This window comes from Panthera uncia, chromosome E1 (genome assembly GCF_023721935.1).
Source record: "Panthera uncia isolate 11264 chromosome E1, Puncia_PCG_1.0, whole genome shotgun sequence".
In the NCBI taxonomy this organism is placed as follows: domain Eukaryota; kingdom Metazoa; phylum Chordata; class Mammalia; order Carnivora; family Felidae; genus Panthera; species Panthera uncia.
Window position 1 is genome coordinate 16,136,320 of NC_064814.1, and position 25,720 is coordinate 16,162,039.

General features: G+C 39.2%; 1 protein-coding gene across 6 annotated transcripts in view; it reads left to right on the top strand.

The window, feature by feature from the left end:
• Nucleotides 1-5,172: 5,172 nt before the first annotated feature.
• The window catches only part of TANC2 (tetratricopeptide repeat, ankyrin repeat and coiled-coil containing 2), a 362,078-nt gene continuing 341,530 nt past the window's right edge, over nucleotides 5,173-25,720 (top strand). For all 6 annotated transcript variants that reach the window (XM_049636313.1, XM_049636314.1, XM_049636315.1 and 3 more), the window contains exon 1: nucleotides 5,173-5,260. The gene's annotated coding sequence lies outside the window, so the exon portion shown is untranslated. The remainder of the gene's footprint in view (nucleotides 5,261-25,720) is intronic.

Below are 25,720 nucleotides of genomic sequence, written 5' to 3' on the forward strand. Positions count from 1 at the left end.
AGTCTTGTCATCTTGCTGTATTTTGCTTTCTCAGTCTTCTTTACCCCCGCATCCAGTTATTCAGAAAGTTCTGTTAATTCTTCCCACACAATGGTTATTGGAACTATTCTTATTTCCACTGCCACAATTCTTGACTATCAACTGTCACCTTCTTTAGCTCATAAAATAGTAATATCTTCTTAACCATATCCTTATCACTTGTCCTTCCTTGCTGAAATCCACCCATTAGACAAAGCTTTGAACACTGTCTTCTTGTCATTGTTCTGCTCAAAGACTTCACAGTGCCTCCTTTTCTGGGCAATACTCTCTGCAGTTCAGTCCTGGTCCAGATGTTGGGAAGATGTTACCAGATGTTTTATCTCTTAATAAGTAAATACTATTCTATTCATCTACACTTGTTGCTTATTGGCTGGTTTTTTTTTTTTTTTTTTTAGGTTGCATCATGTTTATTTGTAGTTCACACCAATGCTTGTCTTTGTTAAGAAAGCAACTAACCTCCAAAAGGGGTTCATTCTTTGACCTAAGAGTTGTTATACTTATTACCTGTTTTAAACTTTTGTTGATTCTCTGGGGCTCTTCCTGGAATAGTCCTTCCTTCTTTCCATTTACATATTTTTCCCATTCTATTTTCCTCAAGTAGCAGTCCCATATCATTCCAGTCAAAGTTATCTCCCTCCCTTTTATGAATTGTTACAGAACTGTTTTACCCATGTTTTGACAATTTAATATTTAAATGTTTAAAGCATTTTGTTTTCTAAATAGATTAGGAGGTTCTAGTAGCCAAGACATCTCTCAAACTAGTTAAATATGCTCAGTGGCACTTAACCACAGTTATATGCATACAGCAGGCACAAATACTTGTCAAGTGTTTATAACTGTCAGTGTAAAAATATATGGAATTTTGTTTCTTAATATTGTACATGAATTTTTCACTTTCCAAAAAAGAGATTTACTAGAAACTTTTTTTAAGTAGTAGCTCCTCTGTGTGGAAATACTTTTAAGTGTTAGTCTTGAAATTATTAAATATTCATCAAAAGACCAAGATGGGAGTTGGTGAGGAAAATGTTGAAGCTATTGAATTAGAAGTTATCAACTACAGATAAAAAGAAATCAGATTATGAAAAACAATCAATGAGAAAAATCTCTTTTACATCAACTTTTCAGACATACCTTTCATTGTGTAATATTGTTCACATTTTTAAAATGATGTATTCTGTGTTCTCATTTATATTTTATATAGCATTATCCTGAGGGTAACTGACAGAGGACAAAGTTTGTTTGGGTTGATTGTGACTCTGTTCACCATTCAGTGTGATCTTGAACTGGTCATTTAACCTCTCACCACCTCCCCCGGCCCCGAGATAAAACTGAGATAATACTGATAGGATGTTGTGAGAATTAAATGGGGTAGTATATATAGGGCATTTAGTAAAGCATTTGCAGCCAGTAGGCAATCAATCAATGGTGGTCAATGGTTGATGTCACTATTCTTTATTCAACAGGGAGAGAAATGAGGGAAAAGGGTAGTCAATGTGAGCCTGATGGTTTACTTAAGAGACTTAGAGTTGCCATGGGAAGACATACGCAGAGGTGAGTGTGCAGAGTTGAGAGACCAAAAAAGGGCAATTTAACTGCTATAGATGGCACTGACAAGTTGAGCAGTATAGGGTAAGGGTGGGCTAATTCATGCATATTTGCATGTTCCTCTTACATAGCACACGTTGTGTTTCCAAATTTAAGTTATAGACAATATTATAATCTTGACTAGAATGGGTTTTTAGTAAGTTAAAAAACAGCATTCTCAGGATTTCAGGTATCACTGACAAAAAGCAAATCAGAAGAAGAGCTGAGAATAGGGGTGGCTTCTCTAAACAATGTTGCTCACCATCCCTACAGCACCCACTACCCTTACCTCTGTCAGGGACAGAGCATTTCCTCCATGAAGTTAGAGCACGGCAGCAAATTGCAAGACTTAACAGCAGTACTATGTGGAAGAGAATGGGCTGAATAGAATCATGTTGGATGATCAAGAAAGCAAGGCAGTGAGTTCATTCAGTGGGTACTCACACTGCTCAGTGTGAACATGGGATTTGGGAAAGGTCAGCCAAAGGAAATGGAGACTGATCTTTGGGACTATGATGAGGATAGTGAGTCAGAGTTACTCACTTCATCAGAGCAAGAGACCCTGTGGGTCACAGCTATGAGAGCTTACTGTGGGAAAATCCAATAAAGAGAGCTCTGCTGCTAAAACTGAACAATTACAGTGTTTTTCTAATTTCCAGGAAAAATGGACTTAAAGGTTTTCATTTTGTGAACTGTTATTAAACTTTTGGTACTTCCTACTTTGTGAAAAGTTGCAAACAAATTTTAAAGGAAAAACACAGACCTATTATTTCTTAAAAATGCACTTTAAAAAAATATGTGAGAGATCTGCATAAACATAATACAGCCAGATTCAATGCTAGTAAAATTGTGTCATGTCCATATGGCAGAATTAAATCTATCAATATTTCATGGGGTTCCACAATGAGCACAATAATTTCTAAGTACTGCCACCTGAAATAGTTTGAAAACTAACACATTACACCCCTGACTGCCTTTTGTTATTTCTTGCAGGAAGGGAATGTTATTAGCTTCAGTGAAACTCACAGGCAAAGGATGACGTACAAAGCAATCTTTAAAATAAAAAAAAAAAAAAAAAAAAAACAACAACAAAAACCAAAGGAAAATTGAATAGAGTAAATCTGAGTGTAAGAAGAATAACAATAGCTACTGCTCACCTAAACACTTACTACATACCAGGCTCTGTGCTTAGTATTTTTCAAAGATAATTTCATTTAATTTCTACAATCTTCCTGTGAGGTATCATCAACCACATTAAGTAGATGAAGAAAAAAAAAGCCTTGGAGACTTAAGGTCACACAGATGGTAAGAGATGGGTGACACTGAGATTTAAACCCAGGTTTCCAGACTCGAATCATGATGATGTTGTAGCGCCTCTTTGTGTGTATGAATAAATCTTTTTGCATGTATATTAACCTTTGTAGTCATTAGCTAGATCAAGATATCAAACTTTTCTGCCAACAGAGAAGGCTCCCTCCTGCCCTCTGTCAATTCCCCCATTAGTAATCACTACTATGTGTTTACCGCCATAGATACATAGGTTATTGCTAGAGTAATCTAAGTTTTTGGCGTTATCACCAAAAGATTCCGTATACTGGGGTGCTTGGGTGGCTCAGTCGGTTAAATGTCCTACCTTTGATTTTGGCTCAGGTCATGATCTCATGGTTCACAAGTTGGAGCCATGCATTGGGCTCTGTGCTGACAGTGGCAGAGCCTGCTTGGGATTCTCTCTCTCCCACTTTCTCTCTCAAAATAAATAAACAAACATTAAAAAAAAAATCCATATACTAACCCTTCACCTTGCCATCTTAGCTGCAGTATTCAAAGCTGTTCTAGCTCTAACTTTTCAAACATTCACTGTAGAGGGTAGCTGTTGGGAATGGCCTCATATGCAATTTCTTGTATTAGTTGAGATAATACTAACGAAAAAACCCACAAACTGCTGGATGAAGTAGATTCAAAGAACTGTTAGCAAACAGATAAAACTATCTTAGAGACACCACAGACATAGGTTCCTCTCCTCGACTGAGGTTAATTTGGGGTTTCTATTTCCAATCATGGCGTCTCATTAGGACAGAGATGACCACGAAAGGTCTTCTCAGTCTATGGAAGGGAAGATTAGCCAGGCAGACTACATAAGAGTGATTGCGTTGCATCATCTTACAGCACACGAAAAAATACCTTCCACCGTTGATGTGGTTTTATGATGCAAGGGAAAGGAAAAAAGGAAGAAGATCCAGGTGGAGGGTAATGGGAGTAAAACCTCCCGGGAAGCTTTAATGTGGTGGCTTTCAGGGCCTTGCGCACTAGCTCTTAAAACCACATCACTTCTTGTCCAGCTTGGCAGGGACAGAGGCAGCCTCACAACTTCACATCAGGCTCCCAAGCCATGGTTGGTGAAATTTCAGCAATTGTTCTAGATAACACAGTCTCCCTTCTCTCTCCTCCCTCCCCACCCACCTGCTCACCCATCGCTGGTTTTGCACCTCATTCTGATTGCCGCCACAGCCAACTGTGGCATTTGAAGCAATTTACAGATTACAATTGAGCATCAGGCAAAGAATGACCGACATATGCAGGATTTGAGGACTCCGGGAGTGAGGTGTACGTAAGGTGACTGAAGCGGGGGAAATCTAGAGGAACGTTCTGGCCATGAACGAGGGAGGACAGGCCCAGAAGTGGGCGCACGTGACAGCAGCAGCACCTCGAGAGTGACATCACCCCTTCGGGGGCGGAGCCGAACTATTTAGGGCCTTGTCTGCTATTGAGCTTCCATCCTTCTTCCCCACCAAATGCCCTCGACCCCACCGGTCAGAGCCCCCTGAGGAAACGAGAAATGCCCAGACCTCACAGAGCGGCAGAATCAGGGCCCAACCTCTCCGCGCAGGGAAGGGTTCGGTTTTCACTCTCGTTCCCAGCCGCTCCCCACCCCCAAACTGTGGAGGGGGCGGGGGCGCGCGCGCTCCACCACGCACGCGCCCCCACGCACGCGCTCTCCCTCCGCGCTCGCGCTCCTCCCCACCCGGGCCCGGAGGGGGCGGGGCTGCGGGCGGCCGGGGAGGGTGTGACGCCCCCGGCGCGGCGGCGGCGCTAGCGAGCGGCCGGCCGGGCGCGGGTTGCTGGGCGCGCTGCTCCGGCGGGGCCCGCTGGCACAGCCGCCTCGCGAGAGCCGCCCGCCCGGCTAGGGAAGCTACGAGCACTCCGAGCGCCGGGCTCGGGGCTGCCGGCGCTGCCCTCCCGCCGCCGCCCTCCGCGCCTCCTCCGGACGGCCCCGCCCCCGTTCCCATCCCCCTCGCGCTCACCTCCTGGCTGTGCCGCGCGCGAGGCGGAGCGAGGCGCCTGCCGCTGCCGCCGCCGCTGCCGCCGCCGCCACCGCCACCACCGCCGCCGCCGCCGCCGCGCTTAGGGGCGAGAGCCTGCACCCGCGCCGCCGCTGACAGGACGACCGCCGCGGGCTGCGCTTGCCCGCCTCGAGGCCCCGCCGCGCCTTTCCGGGGCGCAGATCCACCGCGGGCGTCGGAGCGCAGCGAGGTGCTCTGGGAATCGCGGGCGGCGCCGGCGGGCGGCGCGGTCCTCACTGGAGATCCCGGGGACTGGGGCTTGACCCCGAGGTGCAGCGAGCCCCTCAAAGCGGCAGGTAAGACACCGGGGAGCCGCGGAAGGAGAGGTCGCCTCAGTGACAGGGGCGTTCGCCTTCGATGCCTCCGCTCCAGGGAGAGGGGCGGGGGCGAGCGGGGAGACAGCGAAACGGGCAGCGAAGTGCCTCCGGTGTCCAAGGCGTGGGGAAGGTTGGCTCCAAATGTGGCACCCAGGGTGACTTCAGATAGGACCGGGGTTGGTTACTTCAGTGTCACCGAAGGTGTCAAGGAATTTGGCACCGAGGAGAGTCTCTGGATGACGGGGACCCAGAATGAGATGCGAGGCAGATTGCTAAACGTGGCAGAGAATGTGGTGCAGAACGAGTTGCAAAATGTGCCCCCAGAATGCAGCATAAAAAGTAGTTGTGAAATGTGCCAGGTAAGGCGCAGGGTGGGTTGGCCTGTGTGGCATTGAAATTCATGGTAGAAGTGTTATTAGTGATATTAACAGTCTCTCCTGGGAAAGGGGATGTAGTGTAAGAAAAGATTAATAAGGCTCATTGCTAGATATTTTATCACAGGAATTCGAGAGGAGCTGTGATATGCTATTTTTTTTGAGATATAGTATGTACCCACGTGAAAGAAAAAAAAAAGCATACTGTATCTGGTTGTGAGATGGAAAAATAGGGCTAAAATAATTCCAGGTTTCGCCGTCAGCTTGTAGAGCTGTGATATAATTGTATCCTGTCCTTTATTTCAGTTGTGGAATGTTTAAAATGGGTTTCACAAAACATAAACAATGATAATTAACATTAGGAAGATTGGGTGTTTTGGGTGTCTTTCACTCTATTCTCTGCCCTCTCCAGGAAAAGAAAAACAATAAACAAACAAACAAAAAAACACCCCACCACATCTTGACCATAATTCCGAGTTCAAGATCATTAGGCAAAGGGATTTTTTTTTTTTCCCCTATGTGTCTCTGTCTTCCTTTTCACACAGGTGAAAATATCTGGAATGAGGAAAACAAAACAATATGGTGAACAAAAGGGATAAATTTTCAGGCATTTTGAGGGGTTGGAGCCAAAAGCTATTGCAGTGGTTAAGTACAGTGAATGACAGTAGTGATATATTCTTGCATGTTTTTGGTGTTGGGGTGGCAAGACAGGGGGAAAAAATACAGTAAATGTAGCCTAAAAAGCAGCAACATGGATACTGTCAGTGGAGCACTTCTTGCAGCGTTTCTCAGGTACATCATCTTAGGAATGAGAGCCCAAGAATAAAATATTAAATATTCTTTCTCTCTCTCTGTCTCTCTCTCTCCCTGTAAAATTACCCACATGCTGCGAAACATTGTGGCTTCCATTTAAGAAGAACATCTGCGTTTTGAGAGGATTGTCAGAAAATAGCTGGAATTTCAGAAGTAACAAAAGATAGTTGAATGAGCTGTGTAATATAACTTACACATGTATGTCCAAGGAGTGTCTGTGTCCTGTGAAACCAGCAGAAATACCTGGATGTGTTCATTAGGATATAGTTAATGGTTGAGATTATAGTGTTTTATGTTGTGACTATTGTAGAGAAATTGAATTACTTGCCTGAATGTTGTTCTTATAATAACAGTAAGTAGTTTGCCAGATAATCTGAAAATCCATACTGATTGGCTTCCTCCTGGATGCACAATTCAGCCACTGAGGGATCATTTGCTTCAAAGACAAAACTGGATTTTCCTTGGTGATTAATATTTGGGTTTTAGTGTTTTCTGTAGATACGTTACTCACCTTGAGGCGATGTTGGGGCTAAAGCAGAGAGGAGAGGGCCAGAAGAGAATAAAGAGCAGTTCTGTTGGGTCTTCCTGTTTTGTTCTGACTGGAAGCCGTGTGTACTGCCACCCCCTACTGTCTGTAGGAAGAGGTGTTGCAGAGCCCCATTCTTTTCTTGTTATCACTGCCCCCTTGTGTAAGGGAAGAAATTGATAGTTGCACTTGGGAAAACTGCTCTCCTACTGTTCTTGACAGGGGTGTTACGTGGATCTCTTAGTGATCTTTTCAGAGTTGCAGGGCTTTAAACTTACTGTTAATTAGGCTCCAGATTTGATGTCTGTTTTTAATAGTATCTAGTTTTAGTCAGTAATTCAAATTTCTCAGAATGTTTTCAGTGTGTTTGGGAAGATGGTGGAGTATTATCACTAGTAGGAGAACTACTGGTGATGGCTCCCCCTTATGTAGCACCTACTCTGTGCCAGTCCTGTTATACGTGTTTTAACCAGTTTCAATGCCCTGTGAGGTGTGTATGGTTATTTCCATTTTCTGATGAGAAACTGAAACACAGAGATGTTCAGTAACTTGCATAGGACAGTCAAGAATCAGATTTAGCTAGCAAGCAGAAGAGTTGAGTTTCAATTCAGTAAGTAGTAAGATGCATAAATATTAAGCCTACAAATATACCAAAATTACAGTTACTTGTAGTATGAACATTTCTCTTCTGGAATTTATTTTTGTCATTTATCTCTGGAATTATGAGTAGAGGAGTATCAGTGTTTTTTATGTGGTTAAGGAGATGTTTGTGATGGAGGTTGGTTTTGGGGGGAACTTTAGAGGTAGAAAGTTACTTTCAGGTAGGTTGGGGTGTGTGTGTGTGTGTGTGTGTGTGTGTGTGTGTGTGTGTGTATACATAGTGTGCAATAAAGGTTTACTGGTGCTTTCAAAATTTTTTTTAATGTTTATTCATTTTTTTGAGTGTTTATTCATTTTTGAGAGACATAGACAGAGCTTGAGCGGGGGATGGGCAGAGAGGGAGGGAGACACAGAATCCGAAGCAGGCTCCAGGCTCCCAGCTGTCAGCACAGAGCCTGACGAGCTGGAACTCATGGACCTCGATATCATGACCTGAGCTGAAGTCAGACACTCAACCGCTCAACCAACTGAGCCACCCTACTGGTGCTTTTAAAGAGATAGTACTATACGCACGCACACGCACGCATGCACACACATGCACGCACACACAACTAACTACTGTCTCTTTAAGAGCACCAGTAAATTTACTGTAACTTTCTCAAGGAAAATTAAGAAGGAATTATCTATTTTTTCTATCTATTCACACTTTTACGATCTCTATTTTGTAATTAAAAAGTTTTTTTTAATATTTATTTTTGAGAGAGAGAGAGAGAGAGAGACAGAGCATTAGCGGAAGAGGGGCAGAGAAAGAGTGAGACACAGATCCCAAACAGGCTCCAGGCTCTGAGCTGTTAGCACAGAGCCCAATGCGGGGCTTGAACTCATGAACTGTGAGATTATTACCTGAGCCAAAGTTGGATGTTTAACTGACTGAGCCACCCAGATGCCCCTGATCTCTATTTTATTTTAAAAAGTAACAAAAATGGATTGGACATATATGTATATTTTACTGTTTCCGTCAACAGTTGTTGGCTTAGATTTTTCTCACACTTAAACATTTTTTTATATATATTACATATGAACTAATATTTATAAAAACGTGTAAAGAATATCACCTCTTCTACTTGTAACAATTATTTTCTTTTTTAAGCCAAACTGCCATTCTGTGATTCACATGTCTCATATAATCAAACATTTCTGTATTTTTGTATACATGTGTTGTTAAGGGAATGCAAGGTAATCTACTGATTATGGCTAAGACTTATTCAGGATGTATATTTATGTACTTTAGTATATTTAATAAATTGTCATAGACTTGATCATGCTCTGTATTTTAGGTTGGTTGGTAGTTCCTTTTAGTGTACTTCACTTATAAAGCCTAATTTGATGTTTGCATCTTTATCATAAGGTTTTTTGTTTTTTGAGTTTATTTATTTTTGAGAGAGAGAGAGCACACGAGTGGGAGAGGGACAGAGAGAGGGAGTGAGAGAATCCTAAGCAGGCTCCATGGTCCATGCAGAGCCCAACATGGGGCTTGATCCCACCACTGTGAGATCACGACCTGAGCCAAAATTCAAGAGTCGGACGCTTAACCAACTGAGCCACCCAGGTGCCCCTGTTTTCGTATTTTCTGAATGACTCTCTGTGCATTATTTTGAATGGGGAAGAAAGTAAGCCTAGAAAGAAGTACAGTAATCCCCCCTTATCTTCAGGGGATACATTCCAAGACCCCAGGGGATGCCTGAAACTGCATAGTACTGAACCCTGTATATACGATGTTTTTTTCCCTATAAATACATACCTATGATAAAGTTTAATTTATAAATTAGGTATAGTAAGAGATTAACAATAATAAAATAGAACAGTTGAGCCTGGGTAGCTCAGTCGGCTAAATGCCTGACTTTGGCTCGGGTCAGGTCTCATAGCTTCTGAGTTCGAGCCCTGTGTCTGGCTCTGTGCTGACAGCTCAGAGCCTGGAGCCTGCTTCAGATTCTGTGTCCCTCTCTCGTTCTGCCCCTTCCCGCTCATGCGCGCGCTCTCTCTCTCTCTCTCTCTCTCTCTCAAGAATAAATAAACATTAAAAAAATTTTAAAAATACAATAAAATAGAACACTTGTAATAGTATGTTGTAATACAGTTGTGTGAATGTAGTCTCTCAAAATACCTTATTGATTGAATTCACTCTTCTTGTAATGACATGAGACGATAAAATGCCTGTGTAATGGGATGAAGTGATGTAGGCAGTGTGATGTGGCCTTAGGTTACTATTGACCTTCTGACTAAGTATCAGAAGGAGGAGCTTCTAGACTGTGGGTGGATTAGCAGGGACTACTGTACACTAAACCAATACTAGTTCTAAAAAGTGAATATCAGGGTAGTTGATACTGATTAGATGTAAGGTAGAACAAGTGTGCCTAAAAGAAATGCATCAAATTTCTTTCCTTGTCATATTTGTTTCCTTTACAATATAATTAAAATTGAATTTCTGAGACATACTGATTAGGCATAGTAGTTGAATGTACTTACACAGAATCACAGAATGTTAGCTGGAATATTTTTACTCAGGATTCCAAGATTTTATTTCAGGGAGCTAGAACAGGCTGTTGCAGGTGGCTGTTTGCTTTTCCAGTACTAGTCTGACCAAAGTAACAAATATAAAATAGTTTGGAAACTAGTTTAATTATTTGGACTTTTTTTCCCCCTTTGTGAATGAATTGAAGCTCAGTGTTGTCATATCTGCTGAGTGCCTGTAGTTAACAAATACTATTATTATTTGGAGAGAAGGCACTATATAAATATACTGTATAAATAAATAGTCTTTGTTATAATACCATGAAAACTGTCACTTGGCTTGTTTGAGTAGCATCTTTTGTATTACATGAAAATTGTTTACAATAAAAAAATGAGGGGCTCCTGGGTGGCTCAATCGGTTAAGCATCCGACTTTAGCTCAGGTCATGATCTCATGATTTGAGTCCAGCATTTGACTCTGCAGTGATAGTGCAGAGCCGGCTTGGGATTCTCTCTCTCTCCCCCTCCCCCGTGTGTGTGTGTGTGTGTGTGTGTGTGTGTGTGTGTGTGTTCACGTGTGCACTCTCTCTCAAAATAAACTTTAAAAAAATGAGTTGAGATGTTTATATGATGATGGAGGGTACCTATGCCTGGTGAGTCTCTTTAAAATTCTCTGGAGGGGTACCTGGGTGGCTCAGTCAGTTAAGCGTCCTGCTCCTGATTTCGGCTCATGTCATAATCTCATGGTCGTGGGTTCTAGCCCTGCATTGGGCTCTGCGCTGACAGCATGGAGCCTGCTTGGAATTCTCTCTCCCTCTCTCTATGCCCCTCCCCTGCTCGCTCTCTCTCTTTCTCTCTCTCTCTCAAAATAAATAAACTTAAAAAAAAGAAGATTCTATGGAAAGAAATAGGTTAAAAGAAGAGCTTAAAGATTTATAGCTTTATTTTTCCAGCCAATGGCCTTTTCCTTTCTTTTAGAGGTATTTTACCTCGAGTATTTAAGATTCCAGGTAATATTAGATGGAGAACAAAAAATTGGGGCCTAAATTTTAAAAGGTTAAACAGGGTAAGGATGCAATAAATTGAAAAAGTTTCTGATAGGGATTGTTCTTATTCCAGAAATCTCTAAGTAATTACAATACCACAATTATTTCTGGAAACAAATTATTAGGTCAGTTTATTTTATTTAACAAAAATATAAGTCTTTAGAAAGTTGTGTTTGTGGATGTTTTTAGTGTGAGATAAGTTGCTTTTTTATGGGCCACACATTACAAAAATATCTTATTATGTTCAGCTTCTGTTTGTCCTTGAATAGTTGAAGGTAAACTTGACTGAGTTTAAGAGGCAAAAAAATTAAGTTGGTATTAGTTTTAATCATGCTTTTGCTTTACCCTTTTCTTCCCCATAATATTAACTTCTGCCTTTATCCAGTGCATAGTATATATATCCTATCTCTCAAACTTCTTCCTTTTTATCAGAACTTGAGATATTCTGATGTCATTTATTTTATTTTTTTAATTTTTTTAATGTTTATTTTTGAGAGAGCAAGCGCACGTGTGACCGAGAAGGCAGGGGAGGGGGAGAGAGAGAGGGAGAGACAGAATCCGAAGCAGACTCCAGGCTCTGAGCCATCAACACAGATCCTGATGCGGAGCTCAAACCCATGTGAGATCATGACCTGAGCTGAAGTTGGAATGCTTAACCGACTAAGGCACCACGTTGCCCCTATTCTGATGTCATTTAAACTGAGTAGTTGCATTGTAGTGAATAATCTTGTTGGTATGTTTAAAAAAAATCCATTTGCCCTGTAGACATCTTTACTTTTTAATGTCAAATTTATGTACCTTTTTTCCATAGGTACTTTGCTGCCAGAGTGATCTTTCTAACATGGCCATCTGATCATGTCATTCTTTTCTTCAGAATCTTATTGTGGCGACTCATCACTTAATGGATAAAATGGAAACTCCTTAGCAAGCCATGTGAGGTCCTTCATGATGATCTGATCTTTGCCTCCTTTTTAGACTCATTGCCTGCCTCATTCTTCTTCAAAGTTCTATGCATCAGGAGATATGTGTGGAGAAATATACATACATATACACAACATCAAGAATATTATTCAGAGTAACTTCTGGACTGTCGTTGAAACAAACTCTAAAGATAAACCAAATTTTATTCCTTATTTATTTCCTGAGTTGGGGGAGGAAGATTAGAAGGTTCTCTGTGTGAACTGTAGCTGAATTATTTTCACTATATTATGGGGGTTGGCAAACTACAGTGCATGGGCCAAATGCAGCCCAATGTCTGTTTTTGTCTGACCTGCAAGCTAAGATTGGTTTTTTTATAGTTTTAAATAGTTGAAAAGATATCAAAAGAAGAATGCTTTGTGACATGTGAAAATTATAGGAAATTCAAATTCACGCCCTGAAGAAAGTTTATTGGCATATTGCCATACTCAATCATTTACATATTGGTTATAGCTGTTTTCTGAGCATAGCCACAGAGTTGGGTAGTTTCTAAAGAGACCGTATAGCCCACAAAACCTGAGTATTTACTATTTAGCCCAACTAACTGATACTAACTTTATTAACTGATAAAAGTTACCAGTCATTAGTTTATACTATAAATGGTCATTGACTATCATGAATTGGAGATAGACCAACTATGTCTGTTGAAGGCCTTTCAGGGCATAATTGCTTCTGTCTATCTACTGAGAAAAGATTGGCTACTTTGCCTTCATAGGGATTTATCTGACAGTCTCCTGTTGTGTCTCCATTTGACACCCATATTATGTCTAACTCTGAAGAAATTTCTTCCAGAGTATATTAATTGACTATTCCTTTCTCTCAAAAGAGGTATCCCAAGTGAAGAGTTTTAGAGCATGGCATATAGGAAGATTTTTCTTTTTCCAAGTCTCTCATATGCATATTTTGCATTAAAAAAGATCATTGTTATATGAAAAAAACCTTGATTTTTTAAATATTAGTTTGCTATATGGATACCTTGTGTTTAAGGTTTATGAGTTCAGTTAGATTACTTATATTGGAAAAATTGGGGGGGGGTTATGCAGTATATTAACTCATTAAATCATTTGCTTAAATATTTATTGACTACCTGCTATGTATAAGTAGTTACTTTTGCTATTGTAGTCTTTCAGTTGAAGGTGGACATTTCAAATTCTTACTTAATAAAAGCTAATAGTGTAATTCAGAATTCTGTGTCCTCATATCCATTCTGCCTCTGGGGAAAATATGGTTTAAGAAAATCCAGTGTATTACAGTTTGTCACTTCCCTAAAGTTTCATTAGCCAGTGTTGATAAGTTTTACTGTTTTCATTAGGTGGCAAGGTATTATGAAAAGGAAAACGGTGATTTGTACATTCCTTCTTATAAATACCAGCAAGTGTTGCAAACCTAAAATTCACAAAGAAAAGTATATAAACAATAGTAATGGACAGTTTATTCCAGATACCTTTGGACTAGGTATCCTTGTTTATTTCCTTCCTCTAATACTTGCATTATCTAATACTTGCATTAATACTTGCATTATCATATCTGATTATATCAGTTGACATCTCATTATAGAGATTGACAACTTGAAGAAATATGGCAACAGGTTTTTATTGCCATGGAAACCCCTCCTATGGATCCAGCCTTATGAGTGGATTAGTTAGTTATTAAACTTGGAAATGGGATGGGGTATCTAGATGTTGTGATTCAATCATCTTAGCCATAGAGAATCTGCCTCAGATCTTAGTCAATTCCTTCTGCCTAAATGAAGGAAGTCTCTTCTTAGCACTTTGCAATCTTGGGTTGTGGGGTCCCACAATGTCTGGCCCTAGCTGCTGAAATTTGGTAAGGCAAAAAGCTAGTCAGGCTATGGAAGCTTAATGTGTATTTGTTGTTACTCTAGAATTAGTTCTGTTCAGATCCCAAGGAATTCTGTAGGGCTCCCTCGGATTGGGAATTAGGGTGAATGAAGGTAATTCGTTTTATTAGGATATGTGGGATGAAGATTTACTACATAATCAGAGAATACATACAGCATCAGAGAATCTTAACTCTTCCTTTTTAGGGTTTTGAAGAGGAAGAAAGACTTCCTTTGGAAGTTGTTACAAACATTCCTTTATGATAGGATGACAATACTATTTATGTAAGAAGCTTTTGAAATTCTACAATCATGAGACCCATTTTATAGTAGAACATGAATTTGAGAGTTTTTGAATCATGAAAACATTCAAATTATTGCTCTGTCACTCACTAGATGTATGAGGGGCTAAAATCTATCTTGTAGGGTTTTGATGATGACAATGAAATAATCACTGACAATCCTTAGGACCATGTCTAGTGCTTAAGGAATGGTAATTTTTATTAGACCTTGGAAGGCGTCCTGAATTTCTCTTTTTTGATGTGTGCTTGACCCAACTCCTTTCCAGAGTGTTTTACTAGCATTGTCAGTACAGCTTTTCCTTGTCTTGTCTCGCTCTCCTTTTCAGCCTTGCAAGGCATTTAAAAGACCCATGGTTAATTCAGCTACTGATTTATTTTGTATCCTGAAATTTTCTTTTATGAAAGATTTGATGAGAGCTGAGAGAATTCTTAAATAACTGTAAACTTTAAAGATTCTTATAGAAGTGAGATGCTGTTGGGCAGACTCCTGGTGTGCATACCTTTTGGGCTGTTTCCCTTTAAGTACCACAGGCTTGACAAAAATTAGTTTTTAATCTCCTCCATAAAATAGCAAACAGTGGCATTTCTTTGAGACAGTGAGCCCAAGTTCTTTTTTTCAATTCGATCACGTAAATGTTTTCAATGTTTATAAACATTTCTCACATTTGTTAATAACTGGAATTTTCTATGATAACTTTATCCATCACCCATGTCACATGTTGGTAGCTTTTTGTAATTTTTCTTTTTTAAAAAGTTGTAGGTGGCAATCAGTTAAGTGGTTGCTATTTTTTTGTGTGATTTGCTTAATAAAAATGGCCTTGTTTATTTACAATGTAAAATAATACATTAGGAAAAGTTTGCCTCTCTTTAGTATAGCTATAACAAGTTAACTATTCAAAATCCCATTTTTTCCTGAGTTTTAATTACTTCTGTGACATTTTGCCCATTTATGCTAATCAGTGTATCATGCATATAATTATTCATTGAATATTTTTTTTACTCACTTTTTCTTAGTTTTATCCTTATTTGTCAAAATATCCATGAACTGATAAGTTTGTGCTAGTTATAAGTTTGTGCTGGTTATAAAATAAAAACTAGTTCATCCTGAAGTCATCTTGCTTAATGTACTTGAGAAAGACCATTCTTATGCAGCTTTGGTTCCAGATTGGATTATTTTGTATTTTTAAATAAATGAACTTCATAATGATTCCTCTCCTTGCTTACATAATTTAATTCTAATTTTGTCTTTGGATGTATTAAAGGTAGACATTTATTAGTTGTCAACAAATGTTAATTGTCATTACTTTTAATCTCCTCACCCTCCCAACCCATCTAGCTTTATAAAAAAATTATAAAGGTAATTCTCTGCTTGCAACCCTGAAAATAAACAAACCAGGGTGAATAAAGGAAAAGTTAGTATTTTCCCTTCCCCTCAGGTCTCTCCCTTCTCTAGTTTTCCTCCTTGGTGTAGCCAACATTAACGAACACTGAGTATTTTTCAGCATCTTTTTCTCACTCAAAAACACATAAGTATGTACACATACCTATACAGGCTTTTTGTAACTTGCTTTATTCATTTACAAACATATCATGGTATCTCTCCAGTGTAGTAAATGGAACTCTAATTGTAAAAAGCTCAATAACATTCTATAGGGTAGCACACCATAATTTATTCTGTTGTTACGTAACTAATGGATATTAAGATTCTTTCTTTCTTTCTTTCTTTCTTTCTTTTTTCTTTCTTTCTTTCTTTCTTTCTTTCTCTCTCTCTCTCTCTTTCTCTCTTTCTCTCTCTCTCTCTCTCTCTCTCTCTCTTTCTCTCTCTTTCTCTCTCTCTTTCCTGTTACAAACATTAGTCCATTCTTACTCATGACCAGAGAAGCAAACATTCTATATAAAGTGTTGACAAGATAAAACTAGTAGTATATTTAAAAGATAATACATCAGGGGCACCTGGGTGGCTCAGTCAGTTAAGCGGTTAAGTGTCCGACTTTGGCTCAGGCCATGGTCTCCTGGTTTGTGAGTTTGAGCCCCACTTCAGAGCCTGGAGCCTGCTTTGCCTGTTTTGTATTCTTTGTCTCCTTCTCTCTCTGCCCCTCCCCCACTTGTGCTTTGTCTCTATCAAAAATAAATGTAAAAAAAAATGTTTAAAAGATAATACATCAGTGTTTATTCCAAGAAGGCAGGGACAGTTAAATAGTAACATAATTTAACATATTAACAGATTACAAGATAAAAACTATATGAGTATCTCTCTCTTTTTGGATGAGTTGGAGGACTTTGTATTGTATTTAGACAAAATAGCATAGGGAAATGTCTGCCCATGCAGATAGTAGTCCAAGTTTTGTACAGTTCTTTGACCCTCAAGTGATAAGCAGAAGCCTTTTCTTCCAGAGTCTTTGTGGAGACTTTGTGGGGCCTTTCTGCTTTGACCTTGGCTTAACTACAGGACTTTGGTTGCTAAAGCCTGGTACCTTTGACATATGGAAATAAGTATACTTCCTGAGACTGGGATGGATGACAAGGGTGAGCCTATCCACCTTAGGGCTGGCACTTTTTGTGATCTTGTGTTTGATAACTTTGGGCTTAATGAGCACCTTGTTGGCCTCTGTACTGGTGCTCATTGTTTGGAAACATTGGTCTGAATCATTTTGAGGCCTTTCTCATGCTTGTTGGCAAAATATGCATTCCTTAGGATCTAAGTTTCTTGAAGCTTTCTAGGACTGGTTGGTTGTATATAATATCCTTGGATTTGGCCATTTCTATACTGCCAGCCACAACTCTGGGAGTGGTAGAGACTGGAAAAAAAGAGACCCATGACCGTCATAATAGATGCCAGAAAAGCATTTGGAGTAATTTCCTCAGTGGATGTGGCATAATTTCTGAGTTCTTGCTTGAGTGAAAATGCCCATCTTTTATCTTGATCAGTGAATGATATCTTGGCTAGATAGTGTTCTTGGATCATCATTCTGGTTTTTTTTTTCCTGCTTTATAACATGTATACCTTATACCACCATTTTCAAGCTTGTGCAACTGATAAGTTTGATGCCTTTCTCCTTTCTTTATAAGTAACTGGTTCTTTATCTCCCACACAGTCTTGCCACGCTTATGTGGTCTGAGATTATCAGATCTAATCTCATTATGCACTTGATCCCTTTTATATCATGGGAAAGCCAGTGCTGCCCATTCATCTTGCATTTCCTGGACTCCTGCCTATATTACTGTATTTTCCCCTTTCTGGTCCCAGTTTTCTCCTTTTTTTTCCTTCTTATTCTTTAATGTTTAGTAGTAGTATAGTAAAATCATTTTAGTGATTCTGAGTTGTTATTCTCAGGTACAAATTGTTCTTTCAAAATGTAGTTTCAAATATTTATTTCAGGAAAGTTTTTTGACATACTGTTTTTACTATTCTGTTTTTTGTGTTGATTTCCTTCTTCAGGTGTTCCTATCACTGTATGTTCCATCTTCTTTGCCTGTTTTCAATATTTGCCAGTTTTTCTCAAATCTTTTTGATCTCTTTGAGTCTTAAATTTTTCTTTTTTTTAACCTATTTTTCTTAAGGGATTATCTGTTTTTATTCATTCTTGTCTTCCGGAATGATTCTTTCCTTTTGTTTTTAATTATTTTGTGTCATGTCATCTCATTTTGAGTTTTTATAATTCTTAGATCTATTCTTTCATGTTTTTTGTCATTTTCTTAAGGTCTTTTAGTTCATTTTGAAATGGCATGTTACAGAGTTGATCTTTTATGTGGGCACGTCTTTCTGGTATGCTTTTATTGTCTGTAGGGATGTTGTTATTATTTTAATGTTTATTTATTTATTTTAGAGAGGGAGAACAGGGAAGGGGCAGAGCGAGAGAGAGAGAGAGAGAGAGAGAGAAGAAAGAGAGAATCCCAAGCAGGCTCTGTGCTGTCAACACAGAGTGCGATGCTTGAACTCATGAACCATGAGGTCATGACCTGAGCTAAAATCAAGAGTCTGATCGACTGAGCCATCCAAGTGCCCCTGTAGGGATGTTATTCTGCTCCTTATTCTTTCTTCTTGTAACTTAGTATATGGAATTGACCTTGATACTTTCTGTGATTCATTTTTATTTGAAATTAATTTCAAAAAATCTTTTAGAAAATGTCTGGGTTCAGGAAATCTTCTAATTTCATAGAGCTTTTTCTGTGATTGTTTTTGTGTAGTGTTAAAAAATATGGTGGCTTGTATTCTGAGATTTCCTGGCCTTACTCTCCTCTAGTAGTTTTGTTTGGACCTTCTCTTTCCTTCATCTCTCTTGTTTGATCCCAATTTTCACCCTTTTGTGATCATTAAACCCTTTCTCTCTGCCTTCTGGAGTTCATCTGCAAAACTCCCTTTGTCTTTAACCTCTTCTCTAAACATGAATACCTTCTTGCTATAAGTAAAACTTCTCCCCTGACGGCCATACTTCCCCATAGAGTTCTAAAGTGGTGGCTCCTCCTATTGATGTGGGTTAAGTGTTCTCTTTGCTTTCTCATAGTTGCTTCTAGACTTCTTTGGGGGCTCACTGGTACTCTTTACTACTCCAGTTATGATTATTGGTATCTTCAGTATCCATACAGATGACCCTTCTGGTATTCTGTCTTCTTCACTTCCTCTCCTCTGCTGATCTTGTCCTTTGCCTCAGCCGTTTACTTCTGTGGCATATTCTGTGCAGATGTTTTTAAAACCCTCAGTGCATCTGCATTAACTGGGAAGCTTTGAGAAACTACAGGTGCCTAGGACTCACTCCCAGAAATTCTGATTTGGTTAATCTGGGGTGTGGCTTCATATGTTATATTTAACAGTTTTTCAAGGTGACTTTAATGCGCAGCCAGGATTGAGAGTCACTGTTCTAGAACTCCTTATTACCAATAGCTACAATTTTCTATAATATAATTTCTGGCATTTTACTCTCCAACTATCACCTCCAGTGTTTCTGGCTCACTTCTAAGTACCCAACAATCTTGATTCTTTGACCCCACTGGGGCCTTTAATTTACCACCTTTTCACTGTTCCTCAGGGCATACATGTCCTCAGTTCCTTTTCTAACTTGCTGAATTCTGATTATAATTGCTCTTCTGCATCTATCCTCAACCCTCTTCATCTCTTTCCCTTGGTTGTTCTTGCCTGGTAAAACCCGATCCTGGTTAAAACCAACCCTCCTTTTTCACACCTGCACACTTGTAGCTGTATATGGCTCAGCAAAACAGTCATGTTGACTTTAAATTCTTAGTACCCAGTGACTTTAACTTCATTTTAGTGCTGCCAAGCTATCCTACTTTATCATTCTAGTTCTTCCACACTCCCATTTGCTTAGTTGATTATATCTGTTCCTTGCATGCAAATCTTCAACATTTCCCTTTACATCCTTTCATTCAGCTGGTGACCTTCCTTTCTATTTTATTAAGAAAATAGAAACGTTCTTCCCACCACCTGCATCTTTACCAGTTATTGTGAATTAACTGTCTTTTCTTCTATCGAAGGTCATTCCCACCAGTTGTTCCTTTGAGCCCATCCCTTCTTGCCTTCTCAAGGACATTCTTCCTGCAATTCTTCCCTGTTTTTCCTTTTCTGGATCACTGTCAACAGATTAAGAGCATATTGTAATTTCTTTCATTTGAAAGAAATGCTCTCTTGACCTTACTAACCCTTCCGGCTGCTATCCCATTTCTTTTCTCATTTATACCAGACTCCGGAAAACAGTTTTGTTTACTTTATCCATCTCTCTTTTTTAAATAGTTTAATTAATAGTGTAGAGGTGTAATGTACATATTACAGAATTTACTCATTGTAACAGTATGATTTACTGATTATAGGTAAATCTATAGAATCGTGCAGTTATCACCACAATCCAGTTTTACAGTATTGTGATCACTCCCCAAAATTCCTCTGAGCTTATTTGTGTTCCATCTCCATTCCTAACGCTAGCCTTAGGCAACCACTCATCTTTCTGTTTCAATAAGTTGGCCCTTGGACATTCATATAAATGGAATCATAAGTGGGTAGTTTTGTTTTATAATATGCAGTCTTTTGCTTCTGTCTCCTTACACTTAGCATGATGTTTTTGAGGTTAATCCATGTTGAACATGTGTCAGTATGTCATTTCCTTTTTATTGCTGAGTATTTTTGCATTGTATGGATGCAAAATGCCATCATCAAATGATGGGCATTTGGATTGTTTCCAGTTTTTGGCTTTTATGAGTAATGCTGCTATAGTCATTCATGTACAAGGCTTGGTGTGGATATATGTTTTAATGTCTTCTGGATAGATTCCTAGGAGTGGAGTTGCTGGGTTTGTGATCCATTTTGAGTTAATTTTTGCAGGTGGTGTGAGGTAAGGATGTGAGGTTTTTTGGGTTTTTTTGTTTTTGTTTTTTTTAATGAATATCCAGTTGCCCCAACACCATTTATTGAAAAGATTATCCTTTCTTCCTATGAATTGTCTTGACACAATAAAAAATGTACATATTACAAAATTTACCCTTTGTATTTGGGGTATGAGAAGGGATTATACTCCTATGGTTGTCTCACTACTTCGAACTTCCTGTTAAATCCCCAGATAGGCCATTGGGGTATTGCTTGCTCTGAACAGGATGACAGCCTCAGGCTAGGAAATCTGACAGTTCACTTGCCACTAAGATGGCTACTTTAATTGGTAGTTCTATTAAATTGAGTCCTTTGCTGCAGTAGCAGCAAAGCTCCAGGTTTTCTTTGGCCCACCCTGCTTGAGCTACTACTTGTAGGGGGCAAGATTAAGGAGAATGAGAGTAGTCCCAGGCAAAATTGCCACAAGCTTCCATTGTTCTTACCCAATTTTGCCTAGTTTGCTTGAATAAACATTTCTTTGTTGTATGCCTTTGGTTGATTTCCAGAGTGCTATAAAGTCAGATCTCCATTCTCTTTGAACCCATCCCAACCAGGCTTCCTCTCCCACCGTTTCACTGAAACTGCTTGTTATGGTCATCAGTGGCTTTCATTTTGCTCAATCCAGTGATCCTTTTTTAGTCTCTGTCTTGCTTGATCTGTCAGCACCGTTTGATAGAATTGATTACACTCTCTCCTCCTTGAAGTCTTCGACTTCCAAAATACTTGGTTGTTCTGTGTCACGGGATACTTTATTTTTGTGGATTTCTTTCACTTAGTCCTCCTCATCTCATAGCCTATAAAACTTGTAGTGCGTTAGGAATTTTATCTTTCCTGAGGACATTATTTCTCTTTCTGCCCTCTCAAGTGATGCCTTTCCCTTTTTTTGTTTTCATAACCCTCATGCCACTGGATATGGAGATAGATACTCTCTTTATTCCCCTTTTCAGCATTGAAATCATTCTCTTCCCTAAAGTTCTTTAGCTTTGAAATTCACGTCATCACATTTTATTTACTACAAACCCTGTTGGTGTTGACTGGATTTTCTGGTTCACCCCCATACAGTGACTTCTGATGGTTACCACCTGGAGTTAGGTCACACTTCACAAGTTAAGGGCATAGTCCTCCACTAGACAGCTCTCACTTCAAATACCAGCTTCAGGCTTGGGGGTTCCCAGAATCATCCTCATTTCTAACCAACTGGCTGTAAAGTAAATGTGGGGATTCCTGCTACTCCCTCACAGTTTTACTGTGGCAAAAAGGATACAAAACAGAACCAGCCAAAAGAAGGGACACAGAGGGTAAGGTCTAGGAAGCTCTCAAATGTGCAGCTTCTGGTGTCCTCCCCCTTTGGAATCAGGACACATCCTCCTCCTGGCACATCTTTCTTCTGGCACATCAGTGTGTTACAGTACATAGACTATTGTTAACCCTAAGGCTCACCCAAACTTTGGTGTCCTGGGTTTTTATTGAGGCTTTGGTATGTAGGCATGATTGATTAAATCATTGGCCACTGATTAAACTCAGTCTCCAGCCACCTCCACTCACTGGACGGCAGGCCTCTAATTATATAGTTGGTCTTTTTGGTATAGCCAGCCCCCATCCTGAGTCATTTTGTTAGCACAAACTATTTAGGGGCCCGCTATGACTCATCTCATTAACAAAAGCTATCAGGTTCCACCATGAATAACAAAGACACTCCTATCACTCAGAAAAAATTCCTAGGATTTAAAGACTACCCCCCAGTAACTGGGAACAAAAGCTAGCCAAGTTTCTTTATTACATAGGATTCCTTCCCTCTTCTTACCTTTTGGTTTTATTTTGTTTATACTCCCCTTCTCTCTCACAGTACTATTTCTGATCTCAATTCTTGGTCATTTCAACCATGTAGATAGTTTTTCAACATTCAGATCTTTCAGTTCTTTGGATTTCAGTTTTTGAATCTCTTTCTGTGATCTTGTCTTCCACCTCCCCTAAATCATTATGACTACCAAAGTTATTCCCTAGCAATAATAATTGCAACCTCCCCATAATTTCAGTTGTATGTGTCCCACTCTCTGGCCACTACTTGCTGTCTTTCTAATCTTTTCCCCTTTAGTACCCTGACTCCCATAATTCTTTAACCCCACTAGGACCTCTTATCCAGTGATTCAGCCACCATTTAATTGACTCTTTCTCTTGATAACTTCTTTCCCTTCCTTACTGAAGTCACTTTATAATCATAGTTCTCCCTTGCACATACCTTTGACATTGTTTCTTCTCTCTTGATTCATTGTTCTTGCTGTGCCAAAACCACATTCCTAGTTAAATCCACTTACGACCTCTTCCATGCCTGCACCCATGAAGCTGAAATGTGGTTGGTGTAAAACATACAACCTTGCTCATTGGTTTTGTTTTAAATTCATGGCCATAAACCTCAAGTGGAACCATAATGCTTCCAGATAATCATGCTGTATATCCTTAGTCTAGTAGGTGGGAGAATGAATGGATGATGAATTTATACATTTTCCCTCTTTTTTCCCCTCTCATCTCACTTGTAATACTTTCATTCTTTTTCTCAGCTAATGACTTTTCTTCCTACTTGATTGAAAAAGTTGAGGAGAACTTCTGTAGAATTCCACAGTCATATGTCTACTTCTGTCTGAAGGCAGTTCCTTCATTCGTCCACTAGATCATATCCACTCTTGCCTACTCAAGAACATTCCTTCAGTTATTTTCTCCTCTTTTAATTTTTTTTCTCTGACTCATTCCCGTCAGCATTCAAACATGTTACTTCTCTCATGTTAAAAAAAAAAAAAGTTTTCTTGATCTTACTTTCCCCTCCAACTACCACCTAATTTCGCTGTTCTGTCTTGTAGCAAACCCTTAAAAGAGTTGCATATAATGCTGTTTCATTTTTCTCCTCCCATTGTACTATATGCTGACTAACTTGGATGTAAATTTAAAATACACACATACATACATACATACACACAACATACTTTGGTGTTTTTTTCTCTAAGAACAGGGATATTCTCATACACCTCATATAATTATCAGAATCAGAAAATATTTAATATATATGTATATAAATATTCAATATTTATTGTTGGTATAATATCCACAGTCTGTGTTTAGATTTTATTTTTTTCCCTAATAAGTCCTTATAGCATTTTGCACACTGCCCCCCGCCAAGTCTGGGATTCATTGTAGTATTCCTTCCAGCATTGCATTATTGGATTTATTATTTAATCTGGAGCAATTCTTTAGCCTCTCTTGTTTCTTGTCATTGACACTTTGGAATATTACAGCCAGTTATTTTGCAGACTATACCTTGACTTGGTTTGTCTGTTTCCTTAGGTTTTATATTTTGGGGGCAGGATACTATATAAATGATGTGTGTTATTGGTGCATCCTATCAGGAGGCATATAATTCTGGTTGGATCTGTTATTGATCATGTTAACTTTGATCATTTGGTTCAAGTGTTGTCCACCAGTTTTTTCTACTATACAGTCATTATTTTATTTTTGTAGTATATGAATAATTCATGGGAAGATATTTTGAAATTGCGGTTGATCCTTAAATGATGCAGGAGTTGGGGACGCTGACCCCTTCATGCAGTAGAAAATCTGGGTATAACTTGGCTCCCCAAAAACTTAACTAATAGCCTGTGTGACCAGAAGCCTTACTAATAACATGAACAGTCAGTTGACTCATATTTTGTATATTGTATTATTATATACTGTATTCTTATAATAAAGTTAGCTACAGAAAAGACTATGTCATTAAGAAAATCATAGGGAAATGAACATGTCATGGGAATAACAGGTACATATAGGGAATATAGTCAGTGGTATTGTAATAATGTTATATGGTGACAGTAGTTACCCTTACAGCCAGCATAGCACAGTGTATAGAGAAGCTAAATCTCTATGTTGTACACAATGTTGAAATGAATGTAACATTGTTTATCAACTGTCCTCAAAAATTTTTTTCTGTTTTTAAAAGTTTATTTGAGAGAGAGAGAGAGAGAGAGAGCGAGTGAGTGTGTGAGCACTGGAGGGGCAGAGAGGGGGAGAGAGAGGAAATGCCACGCAGGCTCTGCACTGACAGCACTGAGCCCTATGCAGGGCTTGAACTCACGAACTGTGAGAACCAAGAGTTGGACATTTAACTGAGCCACCCAGGCGCTCCTCAAATCAAATAAAAAAATTTTTTAAAGACTAAAAATAATTTTAAAAAAGGAAAATCATTAAGAAAGAGAAAATACATATGTAGTACTATACTGCATTGAAAAAAATCCATATGTAAGTGGACCTATGTAGTTCAAATCTATGTGGTTCAAGCATCATCTGTATGTAATCTCGTTGCTCATCAACTTTTACCTACTTGTTTTAGTATCATTACTAATTCTCACTGGAATTAATTATTATTACTAGGATGGCTGCAGAATAATGATTCTCTAACTCAGCCATTGTTTCTGCATTTATTAGTTGATATTTAAATTGGAAAAAATCAAGTGTTTTTTTTCTTCTTAAGTAGGGAAAAAACCAGGTATGTGCTACTTTGTTTTTCTCTTGTGTGTCTACTTTAACTATTTACACAAAATATTTTATTTCTGACACTTCTAGTCACCAAATGTGTGGGGGTTTCTCCTTACAAAAATAAACAAATCTCTGACACCAGCTGAGTGTCCTACAATTTAATTCAATTCTCACACTGTGCTGCCCAAACATAGTGTCAGATCTCACAGGTAAGGGCTCTGTTTCACAAGAGTGCTCTCCCTTACCCCAAGTTAAGATGCCAGTCTCAGGCTCAGGTTATCACCTGTGTTTGTGACCAACTGGCTGTAAATTAGAGGTTCCCATGATCTCCCTCCTCGGGTTCACATAATTTGCTAGAGTGGTGCATAGAACTCAGGGAGACACATTTACCAGTTTATTAAAGGTCATGATAAAGAGTACAGACAGCTAGATGAAGAGGTACATAGGGTGAGGTATGGGAAGGTCCCAAGTGCAGGAGCTTTTGACCTGGTGGAGTTTAGGTGTCACCCTCCTTGTGTGGATGTGTTCACCAGTCTGGAAGTTCCTTGGACCCCAC